Below are 20,000 nucleotides of genomic sequence, written 5' to 3' on the forward strand. Positions count from 1 at the left end.
ACGTACAACATAACGGCACCGGCTACAAACGCGAACGTCGCACTGCACCATTTCGCGGAGTAATAAAATTTCGTAACTTCATCAATAACAATAAACCACGTTAATGACATAAAAGATAGCATTGTCGCGATGCACTACCTACCTATCCTCTGTAAAAAAAAGTTTCTTAAACGTTTTCTCGCGAATTTTCTTTTACTCCACGTTGTTCGTACTTTCAACGTTAAAAAACCAAACGCAACTCAAAAAAAAAAAAAAAAAAAAAAAGAAAACTTTTGTTTCTCCTTTATTAATCATTTATGAATTTTTCTTTTCTTTCTCTTCTTTTTTCTCCTCTTTGTTTTGTTTTCCTTTTATTTTTTTCTTTTCTTTTTATTTTTTTTTTTTTTTGTTTTTTTTTTTTTTTTCTTTTTTTGATTAAAACGTAAAACGAAAGAAAATTAACGAGAGATTTCTCACGGCGCTCCGTTGTTACTGTCAGAGAAAGAGAGAGTATGACCATTCAAATTCATTTATCTTCGAACGTTCACAGACGCTTCCTATGTTAGAACGAAAGGTATGTAAATTCATATATTTCGTTATTTCATAACGTTTCCCAAGCATTTCCTTTCTCTCTCTTTCTCTTGCGATATTTCAAGGGGAAAATTTGGCTATCGTAACGACGCGAAATTCAAACGGTCTTTTCTCTCTCTCTCTCTCTCTCTCTCTCTTTCTCTTTCTTTCTCTTTCTCTTTCTCTTTATCCTCTTCTTTAAAGCACTCGAGAAAGATTAGCTGGTTGAAGCGTGGAGGAAGATAAATGTAAGGTTCGCATGTACGCTTTCCAAGTGGTACGTTACAAAGTGGGTATATCTTGCGTTAGAAAAAGGCGGATAGGATAAAGGACGGATAAGGCTTTACACTTTGTAATTAAGGTAAACCGACGCATTAAGATTCATAGCTTTTACCTGGAAGATACATGTCTCGTAGTTAAGTGGAAAAATAAGGAAGTAAAAAAAAAAAAAAAAAAAAAAGAAAAAAAGAAAAAAAAAAAGATAAAAGAAAAGGGGGAAAAAAGGAAAACAACAAAAGAAAAAAAAAAGGAACGAGAGAGAGAGAGAGAGAGAGGGAGAGGGAAGAAATTATATTCCATTCTTTTCTTTTATTGTTCAATCTCGTTAAATTTTTCATCCCATAGTCATTTTCATTTCTTTCCTTTCCTTTCCTTTTCTATTCTTTTCTTTATTTGAAACGATCCTAACGTTTGCGCTCTTAATACTTATCAAAAATGATTAAAAAAAAATAAATAAATAAATAAATGAACAAATAAATAAATAAAAATAAGAATAAAAGTAAAAGTAATAATAGATGAAATAAGAAAGAAAATAAAAAGAGAGGAAAGAATGAAAGGAAAAAAAAGAGGAAAGAAAGAAAGAAAGAAGAAAGGAAGGAAGGAAGTAACGATAAAAGGAAAGAAATTACATGTCGCAGAAACTATTACACGTTAACGTCGAACAGCTTCAATATAATGGATGACATCATAATTAACGCAACCACGAAAGAGTTTCAAGTGGATTCTAAACTCCGGACCCGGCAAGTGTGTACTGCGCTTGTTACTAAAACGTTTTGGATTTTAACAACGAGAGCGTAGTAGGTGGTCTTCAGGACTTTAAAACTCGTTCCTCTCTTAATGGGGATTGGGAGTGGGTGGAGAGGAGAGGGGAGGGGAGGAGAAACAGAGAGAGAGAGAGAGAGAGACAGAGAGACACAAAGACAGAGAGAGAGAGAGAGAGAGAGAGAGAAAGAGACCCTCGGATATAATAATCCACTGGTGTTGCGTTGGTCGTTCGTAAACGATGGGAGTCACGTTTTCTTTGTTAGAGATCTCGTAATCGAGCGAGAAAAGCGAATTAGAATCCGATGTAACGAGGTGAATGATACTTTTCATTTTCGAATGCATTTTGCCTAACTTTAACACATCGAATGCGAGCACATTGCAAATTACGAATTATTATTCTTCCTTTCCATTTCTTTCGCCTCGCAATTCTTAATTGCGAATTGCAAATTATCTTGGATTTTCCTTTTCTTTTTTTCTGTTTTCTATTTTCCTTTTTTTTCTTTTTTTTTTGAACACATTCGTGCGTTTTATTGTTCGTTAAGAGAAAGGAAAAAAAGAAAAAAAGAAAAAAAAAAAAAAAAAAAAAAAAAGAAAAAAAAGAAAAAAGTCGGAAGATTTCGCAGTATTTCGCTCTTAGCAAAGCTCGACGCAATAAGAATAAACAAGAGAACGAAAACGCGCTTTGAAGTTTAATGTTTTCTTCGTCTTTTTGCCCTTTGCAGACGATTCTTTCCATCGCCAAAGTCTATCTCTCTCTCTCTCTCTCTCTCTCTCTCTCACTCTCTCTCTCTCTCACTCTCTCTCTCTCTCACTCTCTCTCTCTCTCTCTCTCTCGCAAAACTCGACAACGACGTAATTAAATTAGTAAACCGACGTGAAGGAATGGATTATTTACAAAGACGTCGTTCGATGCATCGAATTGAATATCTACGGTGGATGGGAGAGGTTGCATAACGATGTTAACGGAAAGAGACGAAAGAGAGAGAGAGAGAGAGAGAGAGAGAGAGAGAGAGAGGGAGCTATCACGAATTAAAAAAAGAATAAATCCTTCCATTGTTCCTCTCTTCTCTTTTCCTTTTCCTCTTTTTCGTCCGAATTCAAATCGTAAAAGCTAAAACTTTCGAACTATCGTGAAAGAGGAAGAGAGAAATAGCGAGAGAAAGAGAAAAAGAAAGAGAGAAAGAGAAAGAGAGAGAGGGGGGGTGGGGGTAAGAAAAGAGGAAGATTATTTCGCGGGCCACGATAGGTGTAAGACTTTTTGGCAAGGATAGAAGATAATCGAGCGAATTAAAGCGGCGCGAATTGCTTTTAAAGACGCGTCTTGATCAAAGTTCTTCTTATCGCTGTCGGATTCGGACTCTTTGGCGAAGGTACATACCGTCGAGTTGGCACATCGGAGAAAACTTTACCACCGAGATCGCAAAAACGTTTCCCTTTGGAAAGTAACACACACACACACACACACATACACACTTGCATATAGCATAAGCGAATAATGAAAAACGAATAAAAAAAAAACAGGTTGTATACTTTTAACACGACATTAGTAGATACGTACGTATCTCTATACACCTGGACGTGTACTGCAAAAGGGGGGGGGGGAGAAAAGAAAAAAAAAAGAAAAAAAAACAAGAAAAAGAAGAAGAAGTACACATAGACGCTAATGAATTTTCAATATCATGGGCTAGGATCTCTACAAGTGGAGAGAGGACATACAGGGTGTATACACGTAACATTTCATTAGAATCGCTCTATGTGCATGCTCGTTACTGAAGAACATTTTCTCTCTCTCTTTCTCTCTCTCTCTTTCTCTCTCTCTCTCTCTCTCTCTCTCTCTTTCTCTTTCTCTCTCTGTCTCTTTCTCTGTCTTTCTCTCTTATATTCCAGAGAGAAACACGAAACGCTGAAGCAACGAAAGGAATTTTCGGCCGTAAAAGGCAGACCCTTCTCCCCTTTGCACTATGCAATCGCAGAATGGAGCGAAATAATGAGCGTTGCAACAAGGTGTAATACACTTTCTGGATTCACCTTGCTCCTTGCATCTATCGTAGCCTTTTTTCTTTTTTCTTTTTTCTTTTTTCTTTTTTCTTCCTTTTTTCTTTCTTTCTTTTTTTTATTTTCTTTCTTTTTCTAAACATTTTTTCTCAGCTACCTTTCTTTCTCTACCACCTTTACCACGTCCGTAAATTCATCCTTGTATCTTCTTATTCGTCGTTGGTGGCCATAATAAAACATCGCGCGAATTTCCATTATTTTTCGCGAAGAAGACTCGTGTCGGATATCTTTTCCACGACATTTTTTTCAACATTATTTTCGTCGACGACCGGATAACTCGAGACGAAGTGGTTGAGGATCTTAGTGGTCGCTACGATGGCATGATTTATGATGAGGAACGAGGAAAGAGAGAGAGAGAAAGAGAGAAGAAAAAAAAAGAAAGGGAAAAAAAATAGAATAGAAAAGACCATGTTTGTTTGTTTTTTTTTCTTTTTTTTTATATCGTATAATATATCGTCACTTTTACGTATAAATTTTATAAACGTTTAATCGAACATTATTTTCTTCCCGAAAGAAAGATCATAACTGTATTCGAGAAATGTTCTCTAGTTAGAAATAATGTAACGATATTCGAAGGATATAGCCTTGGCCAAATTTTTTCATTATTGACGGCACTGTTGGCGGCCATCAGGGACATTCGAGAACGACATTTGGCACGATGAAGAGAATTTCAGAAACAGAGCAACAACGACATAAACGAGACATTTGCATTTAGTGCTTTTCGGTCGGACGATAATTGCGTTTGGGTTTTTGACATTGGTAGTTGGTTATACGTCAATTTTATACAAGCCGCATGAGTATTAGTTTTATATAGAGCTCGCATATGTTACAAGTAGGATAAAAAATAGTATCGAAAGTTCGATTAGGATCGTTATGTTACGATTATAATTCATGTACGTTGTTATATTCGTTATACGAAATTTTCACGTGAAACGATTGAGAAACGATATGCGTTTGCGTTTACGCATATGCGTATAATAATATACGTGAACGCGTATTCGTGCGATTTTACGTTTTCGTCCTTAGTATTCGTGTGTGTTCGTTCGTGTGTTTGTGTTTGTAATGGAACGTTATTAACCGAAAGGACCGTACCCACTGTAATCATTTTCTTCTCTAGAAGTGGGCGAGGTCAGATCTTAATCTAACAAATGTTCCGCCGACGTATAGCCGCTACTTCTCATAATTGTACGCGGTAACCATATACATTATTTCGAAGTTGCATCGTCCGGGGGAAAGTGAATTTGTTCGTGCGCACATTAATCCAAGCCTAGCCTTCGACAAGATGAATAATCGGTATAACGATAACGAGATTTTACCCATGTCTCTTCTATTGAGTCACGTTCTTTGTAAATTTTTGAAGAAAAGAAGAAAAAGAAAACGAAAAAAAAAAAAAAAGAAAAAAAAAGAAGAAAAAAAGTAATAAACGTGCAACGGCGAATTAAAAAAAAAAAAAAAAAAAAAAAAAGAAAAACATTATCCCATTGGATTCGTATTATTATTTCATATTTACGTACGTGAATGATCAATGTATTTGAAATACATTGATCAATTTTAACCCATTAACTGCGTTCGACTTTTTAGATAATGAATTTCTATCCATAATTGCGGAACGATCATTGGTTTATAATCTGCGAAGTGGCACTTTGTGTTATATGTTGTTTTGAAAAATATCACACTGAAATCAATTGAATTTCTTAAAATTATTTTTTTTCTTTTTCTTTTTTTTTTTTTTTTTTTTTCTTTAATTCTTTTGGTTTATGAATTTTATTTTTTTTTCTTCTTTTTTTTTTTTTTTTTTTTTTGACAATTTTTAAGTTTTCAATAAAAATAACATTTTCAAGAATGAATTATTAATTTTTCGGTAAAATAAAAATATAATCCTTGCTTGTTTTTCGTAAAATTTATAATATGACCATTTATCCTACGTACAACTGCGTCATTGCTTGATTTTAATTCCGCACTGTGTGAGGGTTTTTTTTTTTTTTTTTTTTTCTTTTTTCTTAAATTAAAGCCCACAATTAACAGGTTAAGGATTATGCGACTATATTGAACTTTATATACTTGTTTAACAAAGAAGAAATAATTGAGACGAAAGAAAGTCGGTCGATCGTTACACTTCGTCCGAATTAACAAATTTTAGTACGAAAAAAAAACTCACGAATATAATCGTATTTTGCGAATTGGAGGGAGAAAATGGCAAAAAAGAACAAAATAACAAAAAAAAAGAAAAAAAAAAAAAGAGAAACCTATTAATACGGCGGTGAATCGATCTCACTTAACTCCGTTGTCTGAAAATTTATTTATACATTATTTAATATAGGATAAAGAAAAGAAAAGAAAAGGAAGGAAATAAAAAAAAAAAAAAAAAAAAAAGAAAAAGAAATCCAAGTAAAACAACGATACGTTCGTGGAGTTTAATAAAACGATATAGTTATTTTAACTTACGACGGTGATTAATTAAACGTGTAAAATTTAAAAGTCTGTTTTTGTACGTTTTTTCCCCCGTCCTTTTTTTTTTCTTTTTTCTTTTTTTTGTATTTCTCTTTTTTTCTTTCCTTTACTTTTCCACCGTCGAATACAATTCACGGATATCGATGGTATTAATAAATCCATAGGATCGGCGTATAAAGGTCTCGAGCGTAAGTAAGGTTATCCTCGCAATATTTCCTCTTTATTTATCCGACTTTTGAGAAAAGATAAAAACGCTCTCAGTTGATGGTACAAAGAAGAAAAGCCGAAACCTTTAGAAAAGAAACCATATAGATATACCAACGATATATACCCTTTGACCTGAAAAGAACCGTTCAAAACACACCCTTCCAATATTCGGAACGGACGCAAATTTGTCTCAGAGAAACTTTTATACTGCATTCGCGAAGATTATAAAGTAACGACGAGAATGACGACGATCGGATCGGATCGAATCGGATCGGAGTCGGAGTCGGAGTCGGAGTCGGAGTCGGAGTTGGAGTTGGAGTCGAATAGGAAAACGTCAAAGAATAAGAAAATAGAGAGAAAATAGAGAGAAAGTTATATAAAAGAGAAAAACTAGCCATCGAGGGTTGGTTGGCCTTCGACGTATCGTACTTTTTTGTGGATGGAGAAGGATGATATAGGGGGGAGGGGGAGACAAGGGGAGAAAGAAGTCAAAGGAAGAGTGCCATTGTTTGCGATATATTTAAAGGTTAAACGAAAGACGGACACCGATGCTCTTCCCCCTCTTCCTCCCTTCCCACCACCCACCGCCTACTTATCCTTCTTTTTTACTTTCGTCCTTCTACGCGTTTGCATGTCGTCGGAAAAAAGTATGTATTACGCCGTCGGCAATACGAATTATGAGTTACAAATGAAAGGGGAGAGAAGAGGGCAAACGAGAGCTGACTCTGCTATGACTAGAGTGTAGAGAATGAAGTAGGGGATGAAAAGGGAGAGAGGAGGAAGGAGTAAGGTAGAAATAATTCCGAATGCGTGGGTCAAACAGACATTCTAAGGCCTCTTTATTGCCGGGTCAAAGGAAATCCCAGGAGCGGATCGGGAAGCACAAAGAAGAGGATTTTACGCGTCTGCTTGCCTGCCTGCCTGCCTGCCTGCCTGCCTGCCTGCCTGCCTGCCTACCTGCCTGCCTGCCTGCCTGCCTTTTTTACTCCGCGAGGAAAGTCCAAAGAATTTTTACAGGGAGAAAAGGAGACAAGACCGAATGATCGTGCGCGCGCACGTGTGTATTTCAAATAGAAAGAGAGAGAGAGAGAGAGAGAGAGAGAGAGAGAGAAAGAGAGAAAGAGAGAACATTCTCTAAACGGAGAGAATATTGAAAATATTTTACGTCCTCGGAAAGCTCGAGATTCCATAGGAGAAAAGGAAGAAATAGAGGGAGAGAGAGAGAGAGAGAGAAAGAGATAGATAGATAGAGAGAAAGAGAAAGAGAGAGAGAGAGAGAGAAAGAGAGAAAATGAAGGTACAATCGAGTGGCTTTTTGTAAGATATAACGAATATAACGAATTAATCGCGTTTCAGTCTACTACGATCGAACGCTTTTAAGACGTTCCTCGATCACCGTCGTCCCTCGATGCTTTCTCCAAGGGAGAATACCAATTCGAAAAGTCTGATGGGCCACCATTCTCCAAAAGAGGTCAGCCCGGCGTTACTCTGACGAATGGTCGCCCCTTTCCCGCGATAATGCACGTTCTCATATCAACGCTGAGAAACCACGTTGCTTTTCGAAAACGTCATTCGGAAGTTCTCAATCACCCTCGAGTACCTTTTCCCTCTCCCTCTCTCTCTCCCTCTCCCTCTCTCTCTCTCTCTCTCTCTCTCTCTTGCCCAACATGGCATGCGCGATTCAGCTTCTCCCTTTTCTAGATCCCGACGAATTTCAAAAGGTAATGGAAAGTTCGATTTTCTCGTTTCTAGATCGTTCAACGAGTCAGCTCGTAGGGGTTACGCCTGAAATTCTTCACGGTCGACGTAACAAATTTCAGAGCTCCAACCGTTCCCTCGATCGGATTCATTTTCGATCTAGTTTTTTCTCTTTTCATTTCCTTTTTATTTTTGTTTTTTCTTTTTTTTTTGTTCTTTTTTTATTTCTTTTGTCGAACTAACCGTCCACTTTCTACGTCTCTCTCTCTCTTTCTCTCTATCTCTATCTATCTATCTATCTCTCTTTCTCTCTGATCACTATGAACAATAGATTAATCAGAAGGAAAACGATCGACTTAGGAAAAAATACAACTTTGATAACACCATTATGCTTCGTTACTTTTTCTCTCTCTCTCTCTCTCTCTCTCTCTCTCTCTCTCTCTCTGTCCTTTCTTCGATGAACTTGCCCTTTCTCGAAAATGGAGTACTAACGATTCATTGACTTGACTCATTGCTATTAGCCGCCTCCCGGCAGATATTAGCCGGTTGGCACAGCTGTTTGGACAAGGATGGTGTATCATTGACAACGAATGAAAACGATGTGTCAAATAAAAAAGTAACAAAGCAGAGAAAAAACAGTGTCCATAACGTGTGTGTGTGTGTGTGTGTGTGTGTGAAAGGCACAAATTGGTAGCGATTTAATTAAATAATCATAGAACTACGGTGAATGAGAGTATCGTTCGAGAGACGAACTTGAAAGTTTGATAGGGATATGAGATTTTGAATGGCCCGATGAAAGAGGAGAAAGCTTATGAAAGAAAAAGAAAAAAAAAAAAAAAAAAAGAAAAAAAGAAAAATAAAGAAAGAAAATAAAAGGAAAAGGAAAAAGGAGGGGGGGAAAAAAAAAGAAAACACAAAAAAGGGAAACGAGAAACGTCATACGCACTTCGCGTGTATGACCAACGTGACCGAGAACAAACATATACACATACACGCACACACACGCACACACACGCACGCACATCCTGGTCACGTCTGCCGGTCGATCTATTCAAAAGAATTGCAAGTCCATCCACGTAACATAAAATATAGTAAATCGGGCAGAGAGTAATGCCTCGCTCGTAAATAACATGACATATGTTCGTAGGAGGCACGGCTGGCATGCACGCGGTAAATCTTTCGAGTCTGAAAACGATCGATATTTCGTGTTCGCCGCGCTTTAAAGCCGCCATATTGTCAAGCATTGACTCGCCACCTATCGGAAAATCGATCGACCTTTGTCACCGGCGGCAATTTCGAACGAATCCTATGCCTTTTATAATGAACTTTATCATTACAAGCACGATTTCTAAAAATTCCATTTTTCTTTCTGACGTTTTGTAAACGTATTTATTAAAAAAAAAAAAAAAAAAAAAAAGAAAAAACAAACAAACAAACAAACAGAAAGAAGAAAAAAAAATGTCCCTTTTCCTAACGCAATCGCGATCGCTTAAATTATCTTCTCTTGTAAATATCATAATCTATCGTGAGAAAAGAAAACTCGTCAAATGGACGAAGCTATTTATGGATGATGATCGATCAAGGATGAATTCCCATTTCAATTCGTTTAATAAAAAAAAAAAAAAGAAGTAAAAATTAAAACAAAAACAGAAAGTAAAAAAGGAAAAGAAAGAAAGAAAGAAAGAAAAAAAGGAACAAGAAAAAATGGAAAATTTGCTCAGGTAAAATCGTTTCAATGACATACAAGGCAAGGGATTAAGCAATTTATTTATAAAATTGTCGCATGAAAAATTAAAGACGCGAGGAGCTATTTCCATTCGTATTTTTCGTTGACGTACAAGGATTGGACTCTTTCTTTTAACCTTTTTCCCTTTTTCTGAAAAGCAATCCATCGTAGTTCACGAAGAATAATTTAAAGAAGTTTTTCTTGATCCTCATTAATGGGTTTTGCTCGAAATCAAAAAATATAAATTGTTACGTTATGTAATTATCAGAATTGCAAATTCGCATTAAAAGCTAAATCTAACTATTTATTTCGTGTAACTTGAAGAGAGCGAAGGAAAGAAAAGAGAAGAAGAAGAAGAAAAAGAAAAAAGAAAAAAGAAAAAGAAAAAAGAAAAAAGAAAAAAGTGAAAGAAAAAAGAAAAAAAGAAAGAAGAAGAGGAAAAAGAAGAAAAGAAAAGAGAAAAGAAGTTTTAGGAAAATGGAGAGAGAGAGAGAGAGAGAGAAAGGGAGATTAAAGCAAGAGTTTGATTCGCGATCGCGTCTTTTCCGAATGTGGTTGAAAGCTGACAAGGGTTCCGAGCGTGGAGCACCAATCAACGTCACACGTTGCTTTTCACAAAGTTTCCAACGAATACGCGATGATTCGCGGTAACCTTCCACAATGTTTCCACCATGAAAGCGCTCTCGTTCGGTCGCTCTCTATGGTGTGTTTTCCATTTCTAATACGCGCGACGGTTCTTTAGCCTTTAAATCGAAATAGTATGCTTGATAAGCATGTAATCCGCACGCGGGAATGAATATTTTCTCTCTCATTTACGTTTCCATTTAAGTTACCAGCATCGAGAGTCGAACGCTCGTTAACGGCATTATCAAAGGTTATCATATTATTGCGTACCAATTTTGGTTAAACGTTTATCGCGCAACAATGTTTCCTATTAGACTAACAACTAGTCAATTTAAAATTTGCTCGTCGATAAGACCGTAACAGTTTTGAAAGTAGACGAAAAAGATCGGAATTTTATCGAGCAAAAGATGACAACGACGACAGATACAAAAAAAAAAAAAAAAAAAAAAAAAGAAAGAAAGAAAAATGGTAATTTTTAAATCTCGGTAATATGAAATAACACGGTCGGCTAAGTATACGACACGATTGGTGGAGGAATGAAATGGTTAGGGTCGGCCTCTCATCAAAACCGAGATAACAATCGCTATCCCGGCCATTACGGTAAACCTTATTTAATTTTACGTTCTACCTCGTTCCGCTAAATCACACGAAATTTCCTTCGGACGCGATTAAGTCACGGATTTGACGGGAGATTGATTAAAAGTGGCCCTTTCACTTTTCTTCTTCCTTCTTCCTCCTCCCTCCTCCTCCTCCTCCTCCTTTTCTCCTCTCTCCCTCCTCTCGTGGGATCCTCCCGTCGTATCCTCGTGGGATCCTTCGTAGAAAAGGTTCCTTGGGAGAAACTCGATAATCGAAAAATATTTTTGAAAAAAAAAATCACCATACCTCCTCTATTTAATAAACTTTTCGAAAATAAACATTTTTTATTTTATTTTTTTTTTTTTTTTTTTTTTAGATTCGAAACGAAACAAAATAATATCGTGTTATCGTTTTTCGAGGCCTTCTGCTCGATTGTACATTTTATTCACATGGTGGAGGGAGAAAAAAAGGGAAAAAGAAAAAGAAATCTAAGAGAAACGAAAACGAACAAACGTTATTTGAAAGGAACAGTCCGAAAAACATTGAAATTACGTACCACCTATAAATACTTAATAATGACCACTTTTCCGTCGAGTTTCCTGCAAATACTGGCATTTCGTTTTCCGCTAGCGAATTCGTGCTAACGTGCTAGCATTGCTGTTAACGTTGGTGTTACCGAGGCAGGGCAACAGCAGCTTCATCACCCGATTTCGCAATTATCGAAGAAATAAGAGGACAATTGCATTTGGCTGCGACAAATCGCCCTGTCGAGTTCTCCGACCTCCCTACCCTTCCATTTCTCTCTCTCTCTCTCTCTCTCTCTCTCTCTCTCTCTCTCTTTCTCTCTCTGACATACAAACGTAATGAACACGTTTACACACAACTACAATACATATACATACACATACACATGCATACACATACACATGCATACACATACACATACACACACACAACACACGCAGGAGAGTTGAACTATGAGAACGGAAACAAGAGAGGGGTAAGAGAGAGGGAGAGAGGTAACAAGCAAGGCAGGAAGCGTAATATGAAGTTCCATGTAATCGAGAGCGTTAATCGAACGACTCGATAATCGTTAGATCCGGCCAACAAAGTTATGCCGATCGTCTCTCTATTTGAGCGTTGTCGCGTACACGAATTTTACGCTTACGATTTTACTCCTTTCACTTTGCTTACGAATATTTATACACAATGTACGTATCCAGATTGTATAATCAAAATAAAACGTTATCAAAAAAAAAAAAAAAAAAAAAAAAAAGAGAAAAGAGAAAGAAAAAGAAAAGAAAGAGAAAATGAAAACAAAAAAAAAAAAAACATATCGTATCGTACGTTACCTCGTTACATATCCACAATCTTATCATTGTTTGACCCTCGGACGAAAAGGGGTCACAATCGATAAATCCATACCGTTAGAGATAGAGATAACCTTTCGAATGAGAATAGTGAATAATAGTTGTGCCGTACTACGTTAACATCCGATAACATTTACATGGTTCTACGTAATTAGCTGTATTACGATAATGAAAAAGGGTTTTATACAAACGCGATAGACACGATAGACGACACGTGGTAAAAAAAAAAAAAGAAAGAAAGAAAAAAAAACAGAAAGAAAAGGCTTGACGAGGAATGAAATCGAATGAAAAGACGAGATCATCCACGTGGATTCCCATGGATGATCTAAAAAAAAAAAAAGAAAAAAAGAAAAAAAAAAAAAAAAAAAGAAAAAAAACAAAAGAATTCTTAAATTTCCTACGATTTCTCCTTATATTCCTTACTTATCCTTTTGATGGAATTCGATTGCTCGATTTAACAAGTGATCGAAAGATTGAGGTTTCTTTAAGTAACTGTATGTATATACCTTTCTCGATCGTTCCTCAAAAAGTTTTACCTTCACAGGAGATAAAACCTTAGAGGAGCTTTACAACTATTACAACGAAAACTCTCTAGCAAAACGTTTATACGAATGAACTTGGATAGGAATATCGGACTAATGTACTAGACGAAGAGGATATAAGAGAGAAAGAGAGAGAGAGAAAGAGAGAGAGAGAATGAGAGAGAGAAAGAGGGATAGAGCCTAAGTGAAACGAATGTACGTAGTTTCCGGTTACAGTTTCACAGGACGTTGTAACGGTGTCAACTTTGTCCATTAACCATCGATTTCACTCGGTACTTTGGCCAACTGGGCTAAAGCATTTACCCTTACTTCTTCGATAGCATTCAAATTTCAAATCCAATGCGATGGTTTCTCTCTCTCTTTCTCTCTTTCTCTCTCTTTCTCTCTTTCTCTCTCTTTCCAGTTTTCATTTTTTTTTGTTCCTTTTCCAACAACCATTTCTACTTACTTTTTCCTCGATCGTACTCTTTTCTCATAGAACCTTTTCTCCTTTTTTCTTTTTCTTTTTCTTTTTCTTTTTTTTTCCTTTTTCTTCTATTTTTACCTTTGTTCACGAGTCAAACTCAATCGGAAGAGATTACCACGAATTCTTAATTGCAAGCTATTAATGAAATACCAACGAGATGGATGTAAATGGCACGCAACATAAATCCCTATACCATTGCGATTACGCTAGAAATTGATACGCTAGAATACGCGCGAGAGAGAATATAAATATAAATATACAATTTTCTTTTTCTGCACGTATAGACAAAAGGAGGGTGGGTGGGTAGGTGGTGGTGATGGTGGTGGGGGTGGGGGGAATATATTAACGAACGCGACAAAGAAATTAGACGTTGGTGTTATTGATATTTCACGTTAGAAACCTCACGCAGGGTGCGATGGAGAAGGCGGGAGAGGGTGGGTTGAGGGGTGGTGGAAGAGACTCGAAAATTATCAAGACGTGATATTACTTTATAATTACATTTGTTTTCCACGTGTTTGATCCGCGAAATTTCCACGACGAGATTCTTATTCGTCATTCGAAGTCTGTCCAGTCTTTTCCTTTCTTTCTTTCTTTCTTTCTTTTTTTTTTCCTTCTTATCTATTCATTTATTTTGTTATTTTTTTTTCTCCCCCCTCCCCCCTTCCTTTCTTCTCTTTTTTTTTTTTTTTTTCTTTTCATTCTTTTTACACGCTCGTTAAGATCGATCCTTGAGGAGAAGAGCTCCAGGTAGATAAACTCTGCAACGTTTCTCATATCTAGTATACTAACTCTAATATTTACGAACGAACGAGCAAAACGTTTCCGATTTAATTAGTCGACCAAGTCAAGTGGAAAGTATTAAAAAAGAGAAGACAAAGAAGAAGAAGAAGAAAAAGAGGGAAGAAGAAGAAGAAGAAGAAGAAGAAGAAGAAGAAGAAGAAGAAGAAGAAGAGAAAAAAAACCAGAGAGCAAATAATAGAACGAATTGAACGAAAAGAAAAAAACAAAGAAAAAAAAAACAAGAAGAATCAAACAAACAAAGAAACAATGAAAAAAAAAAAAGAAAAAAGCAACGGAACAGGGAAAAAAAACAAATAAATAAATAAAGAACATCGGCATCGGTCAGATCCGTTTGCGTTAATGATCAATCTCACGATCGCCCATATCACAAAGCGCAAATTGGATGACGTAACAAAGGATCTTCCGTGCTAACCATCCTATAACACCCGTATGTATATACATACACATACATATATATATGTATACCCGGTTCCACCAAGTCATTATAGCTTTCTCTATATCTCCCTTCACTCCCCAACTACTCCCCAACTACCCTCCCGACGCTTATACAAGCATACACAAGAGAATATACAATGGAACGCGTTAACTGCGGCACAACTCCGCATAGCGAATCTGAATCTCCGCTAGTGTTGTGTTGGTTTGTCCCTACTACAAAATAGTAGTACCCCCATACGCGTTACGTAGTAGCATTTATTTATCGCCTACAAATATTACGATCGTTTTTCAGAGCGAAAGAGTACAACAACGACAACCACGGCTTTTCGAGTTTTCCAACAGTAACAGACCTATAAACAATTGTTCCGCAGGCTAATAAATTAGATCGATATCTTTCCCTTTTCACATAACGCTTTCCACAAAATCTCTTTTCTATTGATAAGATGACGAAATTAGTAATATTTTTACAAATGAATTTGCAATTTCTTATCACGAAATTCACATTAATTGGATAGATATGCGTGTTTTCATATGTAATACATGCAAAAGTTTGTAAAACTTTCGAATGGATAGATGCCAAAAAAAAAAAAAAAAAAAAAAAAAAAAAAGAAAGAAAAAGGAAAAGAAAAAGAAAAAAGGAACTTTAATAACAGAGGGACTCTGCCGAATCATGGATGACCTTTAATTCAAATTTATGCGCGTGCGCGTTTATTTTTTTTTTTTATCTCGTGGGAAAAGAGAATATAAACAAGAACGTTAATAAAGCGTTATTCTCTCTTTCGCATTAGCTCTTAGCATTATGATTACAAAGTGTTAACTCGGTGGATTACGGGTCGCGTGCCACTCTACCGCGCGCCTACAATTCTTTTCCCTCCCCAAAGGCACGCTTTGTTCCTCGAATAATTATGAGACGACGAGAGTTAACAGGATAATTCCGGGGCGACGAGCGCCACGACCAAAGTGGTGCCTGACTCCTCTCTCTCTCTCTCTCTCTCTCTCTCTCTCTCTCTCTCTCTCTTTGTCTCTCTGTGTCTTTCCTTTCATTTTCTTTATTCTTCGTTAAAATTACTTAACTCCGAGAGAGAGAGAGAGAGAGAGAGAAAGAGAGAGGCTCGATCAAGTGGCTATAACGTTCCTCAAACGAATTTTCTTCTTCTTCTTCTTCTTCTTATTATTATTATTATTATTATAGCGCGAATGTCTCTTTCTTTTCAACCCTTATTTTCTAATTTCCTTCAACGAAGAGCAGAGAAGGAGAAAAGGAAAGAGGATCACACGCAAAAATACGTTTTACGTACGTACGTACATACATATATACATACATATATACATATATACATTGATAGATAGATAGATACACGTACGCAATATACACAGATGCGTTCTCTAATTGACAATGAGCGAATAACTCTGTTTCGAGTTTCTACGGTGGAAATACGAATGGAGTTTACTGCCATCCACCCCTTTTCTCCCTTCATTAAGACTGCAATCATTCCATCATTCCATCGTAATCTAATAGCAAACTTGGCCCGTCCATTTCTACCAATCCAAATGCGACCCAGTAAAGTCCTACAGTTAAATTTCCTGTGCCCGGAAAAACAACAGTCTGCAGTATACGCGCGATGCTTGTTATCGACCTTTCATCGATAAATCCTTTTCTAATACCACTTTTCGTCCTTTCTCCGATCTCCATTTCCTCTCTCTTCTACACTCCCCGCCCTTGTCGATATCCCTCCCCTATATCTCTTTCTTCCTTCCTCTCTCTCTCTCTCTTTCTCTCTCTCTCTCTCGCTCTCTCTCGCTCTCTCTCCTCCCTTTCCTCTTTCGTGATTAGTTAACGTTTTAGCAGTGTAATCTAAGCATCATTTTCAACTAAGCGTGTAAAGTTATATACTCGTTTCGGCTAGTAACACGATAGCTTTTCATAAAGTATATACGTTCTAAGAGAAAGACGAGGCTTGACTACGTGATAAAGCGTACTTTAGACTTTAACATTACAACGTTAACTTCTTACGATGTTTAAAGGACGTACGTTATTCTCGTGTGAAATCTTCAAAGTTCGCCGACGTGATCTCACCTGGGCGAATCGCCGACGAGCTCGGACATACACCGGTCGATCTCACTTGAAAAGGTAGGATTCTTAACGTCCAAGTATATATATATCGATCCTGAAACAATATAAAATAAAAAGGTCAATAAGAAGGTCCATTGGCTGGTTGACTGAACTGACTGAACTGACTGAACTGACTGAACTGACTGAACTGACTGAACTGACTGACTGATTGACTGCCTGACTGACTGACTGAACTGAACTGAACTGAACTGACTGACTGACTGATTGACTGATTAATTGGCTTGCTTAATGGATAATAAGGAATTATGTTGACTATTTTTGTCACTATCATATTCTTATATAATAAAATAAATTATATGTGTGATATTATGAAACATGGGAATGATTAAATGCGTTTTTCTATTCTACCTCAATGTTTTCCTAATTATAATAATATCTAGTTTAATTAATCGTAACAAACGTAATAAGGAAAACTTTTTATTAATATATTTAAAGTTTAATGAGTCTGATCTATAGATGATCGTTAATCCTATATAATAAGTTTATCGATGCAAAATACTCTCTCTCTTTCTCTCTCTCTCTCTCTCTCTCTCTCTCTCTCTCTCTCTCTCTGTCTCTCTCTCTCTCTTTAGTGTACTTTTCGATTAATCACGAAAGTAACGTACCTTCGTTAAGAGAAACTAATTAACGAGGGATAAAATCCTGATCGAAACATCCAACTAAAGAGAAACAATATTTCGTTTCGGAGAATGGCTTTCAATAAAATGATTCGATAAAAAAAAATTTTTTTTTTTTCTAAGAATATACCACTTTCCGACATACGATCTCTCTCTCTTTCTCTCTTTCTCATAAGATCGTACATAATTCAAGTTCTAAGGTTCCCAGGCGCGTTTAAGTCGCGAAGACGGTAAAAAGCGTTCCCAAAGCGCTTTCCATTTTAACCAGAATTTTTGCACATTAGTGTACCGGTAAAACGTAGTACAAACACATCCTATTATAGCGTCCTTCTTCGTCGTTCCTTTTCCTGCGGCTTACCCGAAGCTGCTTAAACTTAATAGCTCAAAAGTTAAGCTTAATGTAAGACGTTGGTGTACGTATTTTAGAACGGCGAGAGACGTCCAAGGGACGCCATAAACAGGGTTTGACTCTGAAAGAAAAAGCACCTTACTTTTCCTTACCCCCCTCCCTCGACTCCCGTCCCTTTTCTCTCTTTCTTTATCTCTCTCTCTCTCTCTCTCTCTCCCTCTCTCTTTCTTTTTCTCCTATTTTTTTTTTTTTTTTTTTAATAGGTGCTACTCTGCCGCGCTATTAGAGCCATTTCGAAAGATTAACTTCATTTTGGATAAAATATCGTCGGATTAAAATTTTTTCTAAAAGTTTTTAAATATATCCCTCTTAATTAAGTTCAATTACGGCAAGGAGGATCTTCATTAACTGTTAGTAAAAGATCCATGAGGAAAATCGTATAAATCGATCGATAATTCCGAGTCATTTGTGCGTAGATACACGAAAAGATTATTATTACGATTATCGCGATAATCAAAATGATATTAATGTGTACCTTAAAACATTTGATATAAATTATAAAAGATGATCCTTCGAGTGAAGTTTGGTACATCGTAAACGTATACCATTAGAAATGGGCGATCACTTAGGAAGGCGAGTTTCGAGACACGTCTTAATCTTCGTCATCGGCAGCCGTCTTGATGTTTCCTAGACACGCGAGAGAACAACAAAAATCCCGTGACACGTCAATTTCTCGGCTATTTAAGCTTTTTCTAAATGTGCTAATGACGTTTTAGTCCTTTACTTATGTATTTTACGTAAAACACAAAACAATAATATCACAATAATAAAAATTGTATATACATAAATATAAATATATGTAAATGTCTGTTAATTTGTTTATAACTCGAATTCATTGATATTAATTTTAAAGATAATTTTTAAATTTAACAATAAAAAAAAAAAAAATTACACTCGCTATAAATTCTTTAATTACTTAGAATAGAAAAAAGAAAAAAAAAAAAAAAAAAAAAGAAGAAAAAATCCTCCTTTAGCGCATACTTGAGCACATCGTACGGCACTCGCCATAAGTCTCGTTCTTCGCTCGAACGAGAAAGGATGAAAAATTAGATTATCGGCCGAGTATTCTCTCTCTCTCTCTCTCTCACTCACTCATAGAGCAAACCATCGTAGATATAACAAAAGCGTCCGGATCGCTCGTAACTCTATATTAAATAATTTAGTAGTACTCGGTCGTTTCTAACAGACTTTTCTCCGTGCATAACTAGCTCGTACACGTAGAAAAAGAGGTAAAGGACAAAATGCTTTTGCCTTCCGCAAACTTAAAACCCCAACTTCTACTCTACCAACCGACAACCCCTCCTTTCGAGTATCACTACCACCACCACCACCACCACCACCTACATCACCACCCTCGGTTAGCATATCTCAGCGAATTTCTATTCTCGTATCACGCGAGAGTTATTAAGGCAAAGTATAACGCGTTGCATTTAGCCAACACCCCATAAAACTGTAAACACGTTGTCGGCATCGGTTTTATCGCGTACTCATCGCACCGCGTTGGCAGTTTACGCTGAATTCATTTACTGCCATTTCACCATCCACCCTCCCTCTCTTTCTCTCTCTATCTCTCTCTCTCTCTCGCTCTCTCTCTCTTTCTCTCTCTCTATCTCTCTTTCTCTTACTCGGTACGATCGTTGGTTGAAAGAGAGGGAGAGAACGTGCTCACGGATGAATAATTTTATACCTTGTCATCGTCATCGAAGCGTTGACGATTGTCGAACGATTACGTTACCATCGTATGGCGAAAGCATTCTGGCGTAGAACGTAAAGCGATTAGCGTGATATGCGTGTAAGATAGCACGGAAAAAGCAATTGATTCGATTTCACGTTAACGCGTTTACATGCGCGATGTGATTTTCTTTATTCGCAATTTAAAGAACTGCGTTAAGAGAGGGAGGGGGAGGGGCGGAAGGGAAAGATGGCATATATAAACGTACATGATTTCTAGAATTTGTCATTTTATTTTACGAATCAATAAAAATATATTATTTACATCCCCCTCACTTCTTCCCCGCCATCCAATCGTCGATCATTACATTTATCATCTCGTGCGATATTGTTGGATGATAAATACTTTGTCGAGATATAATGATTAATAGAATTCTTTTTTCTTTTTTTTTTTTGATAGTAATTAAAACGATCATCTTTCGAACGTATTCAATTTGGTAATACTTTTCGAATGTATCGTTTTTACTTTGTATGTATATATATATATATATATATAAATACATATATAAGCTTAATCGCTTGTACCACTTGAATGGACATGCGAAAGAGGAAAAATTTCGAT

General features: G+C 36.6%; 2 protein-coding genes across 4 annotated transcripts in view; one reads left to right on the plus strand and one right to left on the minus strand.

Moving 5' to 3' along the window:
- The window catches only part of LOC118442740 (uncharacterized), a 275,147-nt gene that overhangs the window by 193,071 nt on the left and 62,076 nt on the right, over nucleotides 1-20,000 (minus strand). Inside the window, exon 2 of one of the 3 annotated variants that reach the window (XM_035868738.2) lies at nucleotides 16,625-16,715. The exons of 1 other annotated variant lie outside the window; for it this stretch is intronic. The gene's annotated coding sequence lies outside the window, so the exon portion shown is untranslated. Of the gene's footprint in view, nucleotides 1-16,579; nucleotides 16,716-20,000 lie in introns of all 3 variants that reach the window. One more of the 3 variants, XM_035868737.2, reaches the window with a different exon arrangement.
- The window catches only part of LOC146872249 (uncharacterized), an 82,974-nt gene that overhangs the window by 4,458 nt on the left and 58,516 nt on the right, over nucleotides 1-20,000 (plus strand). The gene's annotated exons all lie outside the window — the stretch shown is intronic.

The sequence above is a fragment of the Vespa mandarinia genome, chromosome 24 (assembly GCF_050613455.1).
Source record: "Vespa mandarinia isolate Hongniang chromosome 24, ASM5061345v1, whole genome shotgun sequence".
Taxonomy (NCBI): Eukaryota; Metazoa; Arthropoda; class Insecta; order Hymenoptera; family Vespidae; genus Vespa; species Vespa mandarinia.